Below are 11,330 nucleotides of genomic sequence, written 5' to 3'. Positions count from 1 at the left end.
CGAAGAATGGCTGCAGGACTTGGGTTTGGCTAGTCTAAAGAAAAGAAGAAATAGCAGTATAATAGCAGTATTCCAGTATTTGAGGGGCTGCCACAAAAGAAGAGGGGGTCACGTTATTCACCAAAGCACCAGAGGGCAGGACAAGAAACAATGGTTGGAAACTGATCAAAGAGAGAAGCAACCTGGAATTAAGGAGAAACTTCCTGACAGTGAGGACAATTAACCAGTGGAACAGCTTGCCTCCAGAAATCGTGGGCGTTCCATCACTGGAGATTCTTAAAAAGAGGCTAGACAGTCACTTGTCTGAGGTGGTATAGGTTCTCCTGCTTGAGCAGGGGGCTGGACTAGAAGACCTCCAAGGTCCCTTCCAGCTCTATTCTATTCTATTTCTTAATTCTCCAGCAGACATTACTGACAAATGGAACCTTAATGTGAAACAGGGAGTGATCATATCCATGGCATTGAATTAACTGAGTTAATTGTGCTAAATTCATAGTTTAGCCCCATTCAGTCGTTTCTCCTGCCTCCATTTGTTTTTGTCAGTGTAGCATCTAGGAACCTGCTCCAAGGTCATCTTTAGTTCTCAGGACCAGGGCTTTTGTGCAGAGATGCTGTAAAAATAATAAAAATAAAATGATGGATAGAAATGTGAGCTAGCCATAACCTGTTGAATATTAAAACACCCATGAAAATAAGTAATGGGGAGCTTGACCAATACCATATCTTTTTCTCCCTCTGAAAAGAGGGAGAATCCTATAGGATATTAGTGGAAATGCTATTTATTATTTCTACTAGATAAAAATACAAGCATATTTTATCTCCCAGAATTTTCAGTAAAGAATGGAATTAATTTTCATCCTGCTGAGATTGCCTCACCACTAAATATGGATTCAGCAACAAGTACCAAAAATACTACTTTACATACAAAACACAGCTGTTATGGCAGGTTTTTTTCTTCTAAAATTGGGGCAATGTCCAAGTTAATGATGAAGATGAGGATCAACAACAACTACAGGTGCATTACTGTTAAAATGATTAGCAAAGACATATCAGATTTTAATTTAAAGAATTTAATTTAATTTAATTTCTTTCTCTTGAGTTTGTATAGTGTGCTCTTCCCAGTACTTATGAGGAAAACAGAGAGGAAGTTAGAACAATTAATCAGTGATGGAGTGATGGAGCAGAAGTTATGGATGCTCCATCCCTGAAGGTTTTTAAGAAGATATTGGACAGCCATTTGTCTGGGATGGTATAAGTCAGTGGTGGCAAACCTATGGCACAGGTGCCAGGGGCGGCACTCAGAGCCCTCTCTGTGGGCATGTGTGCCTTCACACCAGTCCTAGGCCTTCAGCTGGGTTTTATAAAACCTTTTGACTTTAGGCCTCTGCCGCCGTGTGCCAAAAAAAAAAAAAAGTTCAATCAATCAGTCAATTTCAATTTCTCGCGGGGAAAAAAAAGGTCTTCTTAAGTTGGAATTGATTGATTGAACTTTTTAGTCCCACCCAGTCTGCCATTACCACCGTAGCCATGCCCATCCAATGGGCCACACCCACCTGGCACCCGATGATGCATAAGTGGTTTTGGGTTGTAGTTTGGGCACTCGGTCTCTAAAAGGTTTGCCATCACTGGTATAGGTATAGGATCTCCTGCTTGAGCAGGGGGTTGGACTAGAAGACCTCCAAGGTCCCTGTATTCAGTTAGCATCAGATCCTTGATTTACCATTTTAATTGAAAGTTCCAATATTAAGTGGCTTTAAAATAAAATGAGCTATTTTCATGATCCCCAGAATAAAGCCTGAGCAAGAAACTGTAATAGCAAGGGAGACCAAGACTTTTTTTTTTAAAGAATAGTTTTATACATGTAAAGCTGGCCCCGGTATTCTTTTTATATTTTCTTGGTTTGCAGAATATATGATTTTTCAAACATGAATCCGTTCAACAACAGACAAACCTGTTTTTTTGCTTGCATTTTTCATCCATGCACTTCCTATGCAATGGTTAAATAGACTGAATAGTGGTTGCATGACTAGAGACACTTTCAGCAGGCAGGTAATTGTCATCCAGGATTAATTATGAATGTAGTTAGCAAGAATAAGGCTCAGAACCCAGGGCAGATGTATTTCCCCAAATGCCTACCTTTTGAAAAGCATGCTTGAGATTTCGATCCTATGCTTGGAATTAAAGCATTAAAGCAGTTTTCTCCAGTCTAGTGCCTTTCAGGTGCACAAGAATTCCAATCGAAAAGTCCTTACCAATATTACCAGAGAAACATCTTGTCAAAAAACATCTGGAGAGCACCAAATTTGGGGAAACTGATTTAGAGTTTAATGATGGCTACTTCTTATAAATGATCAAGTTCTTGCAAGTAGCAAGGTCACTTTCAAGCAATTAAAAAGAGAGAGGGTTGCATCCAATGCATCTGCTAGGATCAGCTTAATGTAATCAGTACAACGTAACTTATTTTCACATACCTGCAATCATCGTATCTTAAGATTGAAGATAAATTCGATGAAGCCACATTCAACTTGTGCAAACCTACCAATTCCAGCACCAAAACCGATAGAAATGTTCCATTCAACACCAGAAGATCGCGAAGGGACAGATGTTCAAAGTAAAGAAATAACCCCAGCAATGATCTGCCCACTGTAGGTGTAACATTTAACAGTGATTAGTGCCTACAAATCCAAATCAAGTGATGCTTTCCTCTTTCAGTTCATAGTTTCGAACTGTAACTTTGATGCATTTAATTATTATTAAGAAAAAGTAAGCATTAAGCAATACATCTTTTTGCATCGTGGCAACAGTTCAGAGTGGGATTCTTTGAATCTTTTTTTTTTTTGTACTGTGCATTGTTCTTTAGAAAAAAAAACCAGGGAAAAGTTAGGAAAAAGATGATGATAAAAATGATATTGTATCTAATCACATATTTCTGCCGTATGCATTGAAGACCAGCTGCTTTCTCGTGTTATTTAGGCATCCTATGGGACCATTGCCTTCAGCTGGTTTTCTAGTGATTTCACAAAGCTCATGAGAGATTATGGATTTAAACTAGCCTTCCCCAATTTTATATTCTCCAGATGTTTTGGAAAAGCAACTATAGGGCTTGCAATTCCAATACATCTGGAGTGCACCACTTGAAGAAGGCTGTTATACTGCACCACTAAAATTTCCCTCACAGGGCTACAAACCCCATTTTTTACAAAAAAATATAGAATATAGAATAATAGGGTTGAATGGGATTTTGGAGGTCTTCTAATCCAATACCCTGCTCAAGCAGGAGACCCTGTACCAGTGGAGGGATTCAAATATGTGAACAACCGGTTCTCTGTGTGGATGCCATTTCCGGAAGTCCATCCTGGGCCTGGACAACAAAAAATTAGGTACCAGTTCTGCCGAAGTGGTGTGAACTGGCTGAATCACACCACTGCCCTGTACCATCCAGGACAAATGGCTGTCCAGTCTCTTCTTAATATCTCCAGTTTTGGAGCACCAAAAACTTTTGAAGGTAAGCCATTCCACTGATTAATTGTTCTCACTGTCAGGAAATTTTTTTCTTAGTTCTAATTTGGATGTCTCATTAATGAACTTCTACCCGTTACTTCTTGTCCTGTCATCAAGTGCTTTGGAGAATAGGTCAACTGCTTCTTCTCTGTGGCAGCCCCCCAAGTATTGGAAAATTGCTACCATATCACCCCTAGTCCTTCTCTTGGTTAGACTAAACATAGTTCCCTCAATCATTCATCATATGGTTTAGCCTCCAGACTCCTTATCATCTTTGTTGCTCTGCTCTGCACTTTTTTAAGAGTCTCAACATCTTTTTTGCATTGTGGTGACCAAAATTGGACATAGTTTTCCAAGGTGGTCTCACATCAGCACAGTATAAAAATAACTGATAAAATTCAATTTAAGCCAATGTTGCTTGACTTCCCTCACACATTTCTATGTCTAAATTGAAGAAGCCTCTGTAGGCTTTCTGCAAAGTTTCTCTGGATGCCTACAGGTAAGAGTGGCTAGATGTGTGTAGGCATTTCCTCTGCAGATGTCCATGCTCAACGTATGGTATTATACAGTGGTGGGATTCAAGTATGTGAACAACCGGTTCTCTATGTGGATGCCGCTTCCGGAAGTCCATTCTGGGCCTGGGCAACAAAAAATTAGCTACCTGTTCTGCTGAAGTGGTGCGAACTGGCTGAATCCCACCACTTCTCAAGATGAGCTTGAGAAGCCAAATAATGAAAGAGGAAGTCCAACAGTACATATGGCATTCTCTGTATATTCAATGCTTCTAACAGATACCCAGATAAAGAATCTGATCAATTAGAAAAGGTAGCAGAATTAATTTTTATTGCACTGCTTGAGAATAACAGGCTTGATAATATAATTTTATTCCATGAAAAATATGTATAAAATGAATTTATCTTTCTGATAAATAACTTCTATAGTTTGGGGGACTTAAGGAACTAGTATTTTAATAACAATATTTTGGGTATTATTTTTTCCAATAAGGTAATCGATAATGCAAACCAAACCCAGCAGATAAGAGAAAGTTGGCAAAGTATAAAATAAGTTTTCTGTAGTCACAAGGCAGAAGGGGAGAAGAAGAGAAACTGACTTTTTGTTCCAAGTATTTCTACTCTTGTTTGATTGATGTAGTTATACAACATGAACAGTTATAACATTTGATAGAGCCAAATACTTTCTTGAGAGAGAATACTGACAGCTCACTGTTTTCAATGATGGCACAGTAATCCATATCATTGTCGTAATTTGTAGCAGCAGTATTGGAAAACAGTTTTATGTATTTATTGGTATCCTGCCTTTATTATTTACAAACCACCCCCATATCCAACACATTTTCCACCTTCTATTTTCTGCACAACAACAACACTGTGAGATGGGATGGGTTGGGTTGAGACAGAGTGATTGGCCCAAGGTCACCCAGCTGGTTTTCATAGCTAAGGCGGGACTTGAACTCATGGTCTCCTCCTTTCTAGTCTGGTACCTTAACCACTAGATCAGGGGTGTCAAACTGCTGGCCCGCGGGCTGGATGCGTCACGTGGAAACTGTGCCCACCCCATTGCTGGCAATGGCAAAACTGGCCTGATACATTGGGCAACGTCACGTGATATTGGGAGTTTGACATGCCTGCACTAGATCAAACTGATCTCAATTCTTATGTTACCAGTTACAGGGAAAGTATGGCAAGTATTTCCCCCAAATCTTTTTCAAGACTACAGCATGAGCAGTATGTGGCAGTTTAGGGTGGCTAAGAATTCTCAAATGTTTTTAATAGTTAGCTCGGCTCAGAAAAAAAGCAATTGCTTGAGCTAAAGGTGTGCACCCTTCTTATTTTGCAATTCTTAAAAAAGAAAACACTCTTTAAAAAAATGAAAGAATTTGCTCTTACTTGTGAGTCAATGTTTTGTTGGAATTTTCCTGGGGCTTTAAAATAAGCATGGCTCCATATATCTCCAAAGATGGCAACATCTAGCTGACCTTGACTGATTTGATGAGACAGGGTCAACTCTAGCTAATATTTAGATGGGAAACCAACAGGAAAACCAACCAGGGTTGTTGACTAGACTGAGAAGTTTGGAAGAAATCCTGCAAGAAGGCAGTGACAATATATTTCTATACCACAGCCAAGAAAAGTTCACAGATGTGTCAGCAGGAACCAAGCTAGACTTGAGGGCTTCTTTAGTTTTATCTATTTACTCTTTTCTTCTCCTTCCCAGCCCATGTGTGTGAATAATAGTTGTAGAAAAGCAAAGGATGGGCTGACTACTCATAAAACTTCCATCAGTTCAGCCTAGCTAAGGAAAAAAGAAATCTTGCTGAAAGTAAGGGAGGCTGTTAGACTTGCTGACCCAGACACTATTTTTCCCTGATTGCAGGTGTCAGGTAAGAAAAAAATAAATTTCTTCAGAAGACAACCTGAACATCATATCCACAACTTCTGATGCATTCCATTTTGGTTATTTCTCTTTCTATTCTACTTTTCTTAAAATTGTTAAAAACTAATACTTTCACAAGGAATGGATTTGTTACAACAGCAGCTTCAGATTGGCAAAATACGTTATTACTAACACAGTATTTAAATGTTTTGGTTATCTACAAGTGTAGTTCAAACACAGAGACACCTTTTAAAATCAGCGACCGAATCTGGAGATGTTTTCGCCAAGAATTGAGCTAGACTTTCCCTTACTTCTACTTAGTTTTTCTGGGAACTGTGCATCTCCAGACAGTTTGGGCGATTTAAGGAAAATAATTAAGGAAAACCAAATAAAAATGTGTTCAAACTGCTGTACAGAAATCAAAGAATTGAATCAGAACAATTATGGGGGAATTGTCTTCAAGCTCTTTAGCAGTAACTCTGATTGGGAATTGGGGGAGGGAATCTCATTCTTCTCTCTCTGGGTAGGGCTGTCAGTAAAGGATCTTGTGACTGAGCATTCATATTCTCTCTCTCTCTCTCTCTCTCTCTCTCTCTCTCTCTTTCACTCTCTCTCTCTCTCTCTCTCTTTCTCTATCCCTCCCTCCCTCCCTCCCTCCCTTATCTTTGCAGTTGGCTTCTCTCAGTGTGGTAAAGAAACAATACATGTTGAAAAAGTTCATCTCTCCTTGGTAAACAACCCACATGCCTTCTCTCTCTTTCTGTCAGAAACATGTGTTTTCTTGCCGGTAGGCCTCTCTACGGCTTGACTTTTGTTCTTCCTCTAACATTTCTACTGCTTGCCTTGGTTCCTTTCAGCTAAGCAATTCCCCCGCTGGCTGCTCTGTTAGCTGCTGTCCTGCCAACTAAAACTCCTGTTTTGCTATGCTCCTAGGTTGTATCTCCTTGTCACCCCGATGGAGAGGAAAGTTCCTTGCTTCATATAATGTGTCGAGAATGTGTCCTCCTTTTGTCTTCAACTTTCTTTCAGTAGCTTTGCCTTCAAACTCCCCTTTGTTCCCTAAATCTCTTTCCCCCCACTTCTTCTTTGCCAGGATTCCCGTTTCCTATGCATTCCCCTCCTCCTATTTGCCTTGCGCCCTTTGCCATGACGTTTCTTTACTATGTGTACTGGGATGTGAGAAGAACCTTGGGAGGAAAAGGAGGAAAAGCCACAGCCAGGGCAATGGTCAGATAAGTGATATCGCAGCCCACAGAAGCAACAGAAGTAGAGAAAGCATCTCAGAAGGGACCTTCCCTAGTTCTCTGGAATGTAAAGGCAGGGGAAGGAGGAAGAACTGCTTTCAGACTTACAAGATTTCATTTCTGTTACCTACCATAAAGTTCATATTACCGTGTTTCCCCCAAAATAAGACCCCCCTCAAAAATAGACTGATTTTTTGAGGTGGGCCTAATATAAACCATACTCCCAAAATAAGCCTGAGGGGGAATGGGCGTGGCCAGTACAAGAGGCGGCGAGCACATGGGGGCCGATGGTATCCGGCAGCAGCTGCATCCCACTGGCCCCTTGGCACAGCGCAGATACATCTGACCACGGAGGCAGAGACAGGGGGGAGGCAGGTGATCCAGATGTGCTGCGCAGCTGCCTGGCTCATAAGAGGCTTGCGGGAGGCTTACGCAGCAGCACCGGCAGCAGGCAGAGGCATGGGGGGAGGCAGGCGATCCCAGCATGGCTGTGGGCAAGTCAAGAGACATTGGAATGGAGTGGGTGGGGCATTGGGATCTCTTGCCTTCCCCCCCCCCCTTTGCCTCTGCCTGGCTGCGCCACGTACTTTTTTCCCATTTGCAAACAAGCAGATAAAGCTTCCAGTCTCCCTCTGGGCGAAAAGTGTTTGGGCACCCATGAGGCAATTGGAAATGGAGCAAATCGCTCCATTTCCAAGCTAATTGCTCCATTTCAAAGCACCCCATTTGCAAGTAGATGAAGGTTCCAGTCTCCGTCATTTCTCCATCTGGACAAAAAGCCCTGTAAGTCATTGTGGCTGCAGGTAAGAAGATTGGGAGGGAAGGAGTGGGCAGCTGTAAAATAAGACATCCCCCCAAAATAAGACCTAATGGGTGTTTTGTCCAAGAAACAAACAAACAAACAAACAAAAAAACCCGGGTCTTATTTTGGGGGAAACACGGTAGTACTCATGGTTTTAGTTTCCCATCTGGACTACCTCAAAGGGATGATATTGTTTGGCTTTCCTTCTTCTGTTGCTTTCACTCTCCTAGCTCTCAATCACCCTCCCATCTCCATCTCTTTCTCTACCTCAACAGCAGTCATTCTCTTTCTCTGATCAATTTTTTCCTACAGTAATTTTTCCTGTGCTTCAGCTCCTATTTCTTTCTCTTCAACAGACTAACCTTTGTGCACCTCCTAACAAGGGGATTGTGTGAGCATTGTATCCAAATACGTAAGTGGAATATTCATTGCTGTTTTTCCCCACTGTAATTGAAAATGCAGTCCTGCTGTAGATTTATACTAAACTCAGCTGCTGCTTCAGATATGGGATGTTTCTTCATTTTCAGAGAACTTGCCTGTTGACTCTAAGGGCTGTTTATATAAGCTAGGGATGTCAAACTTGCAACATTACATGACGTGTCGTGACGTTTTGACAACACGGGTTTGTCAAAAACAGATCATGCCAGACATATCTTATTGCATTCTTTGACCAAGTGACAAAATTAGTGGACCAAAGGAATGCTGTGGATATAATTTACTTGGACTTCAGTAAGGCATTTGACAAAATAGATCACGACCTACTACTTGATAAGATAGAAAAATGTGGGTTAGATAGCGTCACCAGCAGATGGATCCGTAGCTGGCTGACCAGCCGTACTCAGCGTGCGGTCCTCAACAGAACCACATCTACATGGAGGGAAGTGTGTAGTGGGGTGCCCCAGGGCTCTGTTCTGGGCCCAGTGCTCTTCAACATCTTCATCAACGATTTGGATGAGGGGATAGATAGGGAACCCATCAAATTTGCAGATGACACCAAGCTGGCAGGAATAGCCAACACTCCAGAAGACAGGCTTCAGATACAGAAGGATCTGGACAGACTTGAACACTGGGCGCTATCTAACAAAATGAAATTCAATGGTGAAAAAAAGCAAGGTTCTACATTTAGGCAAGAAAAACCAAATGTACAGGTATAGTATAGGGGGTACCTTGCTCAATAGTAGTAACTATGAGAGGGATCTCGGAGTCCTAGTGGACAATCATTTAAATATGAGCCAGCAGTGTGCTGCAGCTGCCAAAAAAGCCAACACAGTGCTAGGCTGCATTAGCAGAGGGATAGAATCAAGATCAGTGAAGTGTTAATACCACTTTACAATGCCTTGGTAAGGCCACACTTGGAATACTGCATCCAGTTTTGGGCACCACGATGTAAAAAAGATGTTGAGACTCTAGAAAGAGTACAGAGAAGAGCAACAAAGATGATTAGGGGACTGGAGGCTAAAACATATAAGGAACGGTTGCGAGAATTGGGTATGTCTAGTTTAATGAAGAGAAGGACCCGGGGGGACATGATAGCAGTGTTCCAATATCTCAGGGGCTGCCACAAAGAAGAGGGAGTCAAGCTATTTTCCAAAGCGCCTGAAGGCAGGACAGAAGCAATGGATGGAAACTAACAAGGAGAGAAGCAACCTAGAACTAAGGAGAAACTTCCTGACAGTTAGAACAATTACCAGTGGAACAACCTGCCTCCAGAAGCGGTGAATGCTCCAACACTGGAAGTTTTTAAGAAGAGACTGGACAGCCATTTGTCTGAAATGGTATAGGGTTACCTGCCCGAGCAGGGGTTGGACTTGATGACCTCCAAGGTCCCCTCCAGCTTTATTATTATTATTAATATTAATAATAATAATTTTATCTATTGCCAGCAATGGTTTGGGTGCAGTTTCGGCATGATGCATCTGGCTTGACACCCCTGATATAGGCAAATCAGTCTGACATCCCTGATATAGGCAAATACAACAAATAATTTTTGTTCAACAGGAGGTGGAATCTGGCTCATGCCTTTCTCACCTGCCTCTTTGTCAATCCTGGCTAATATATAATATTCCAAAATATTGTACTAATATATTTTATATTTAATACATTTAACCCATTACAGAAATAAATAAACATTGTACCAGGCACCAGTATAGTATTTTCATATTTAACGGACTGGGGTGCAATATATATATATATGATTTACCTAATCAAGTTTAGCTTTAGCCAGGAGACATGTCTTTTCCCCAATTATGTAATTCTATAGGCAGATGATTCTACAAGTCAGGGTTAATTGCTTATGTGCAAGTTAATCATTTATGACCTCATTTTGCTATAAAAGGAACATAAAACAAATAATGCAAAGGGTGACATAATTAACACCTGCCCAGCAGGGAACACAAGCTAACTAACAAGGGACAATTAAGAGACAATTCATCATTATTCCCATACCACACTGAACAGGAAGCCATAAAATGGGCAAACTATCAAAATAGTTAGTTTAGATTAGATAGGATCTAAAAGATCTTTGGATGCAAGGATCTTGCCCTTAAATTCTGTGCTATTGTTTTCATTTCCAGCTTACTGAGAAAAAAATGTAGGCCTATAGTGCTAAAGGTTACAGACTGGAAGTAACATTACTCTAAACAAGCAATTAGCTATTACTCTAGCCATCAACAAAGTGCTGGTTTTGGATTTATTTGCTTGTTTAAAGCTATGCACCATCTTTTCCCATTTTCTAGTTCTCAAAGCAGTCTACATTAAAAGTATTCCAAAAATCAACAACATAGTTGTTGATGGCTAGAATATTGAAACACAGACTGCAGAATTTGAATCAGTTCAATTTTAGGAAGGAAGGAAGGAAGGAAGGAAGGAAGGAAGGAAGGAAGGAAGGAAGGAAGGAAACTACTATTTTGAATTTAGTCCAGTGCATAGGATTATTGTGGGAATTAATAAAAAACAACTATAACCACTACTTTTAGCTCTTCAGAGAAAGAGTTATTTTTAAATGTAATAATAAAAGAACAATAAACAGCAATAAAACAATCTTAAAATTGCAGCCTATAAACCTGTCTTAAAGGAAATCCTCACCTTGTTTAGGTTACATTCTTGCTTTTATGCAGTGCAGTTTTCTCTTTAGCCCATCCTCCCCTTTTCTGTTCAGGCTTATGATGAACATTTTATTGACCTTGAATCTCCTTGTTGTGGTTCACATTTGCAGAAGGCTTGGCCTCAAATACCGTGTATCCTATTGCTCACTGCCTTGGCATGTTGGAATGTGATTATCAGTCTAAGTTACATTTTTAGAATTCAGGAGTACTCTTTAGTTCAGCACTGTGCCGTGTTTGAACGAAGGTCATTTCAATTTCATGTTATGTCACAGAGTTTTGAAGTGA

General features: G+C 40.6%; 1 long non-coding RNA gene across 1 annotated transcript; it reads right to left on the bottom strand.

Moving 5' to 3' along the window:
- Positions 1-319: 319 nt before the first annotated feature.
- LOC120302920 lies at positions 320-11,129 on the bottom strand. Its single transcript, XR_005555280.1, has 3 exons — positions 11,026-11,129; positions 2,472-2,643; positions 320-611 (listed from the first exon to the last, which is right to left on the bottom strand). It is a non-coding gene; the product is annotated as an uncharacterized LOC120302920 (long non-coding RNA).
- Between the last annotated feature and the right edge of the window lie 201 nt (positions 11,130-11,330).

Source organism: Crotalus tigris, unplaced genomic scaffold (genome assembly GCF_016545835.1).
Source record: "Crotalus tigris isolate CLP2741 ecotype Arizona unplaced genomic scaffold, ASM1654583v1 scf7180000024439.5362192, whole genome shotgun sequence".
Taxonomy (NCBI): Eukaryota; Metazoa; Chordata; class Lepidosauria; order Squamata; family Viperidae; genus Crotalus; species Crotalus tigris.
The sequence above is the reverse complement of the archived record's forward strand: the minus strand, read 5'-3'. Positions and strand labels throughout refer to the sequence as shown.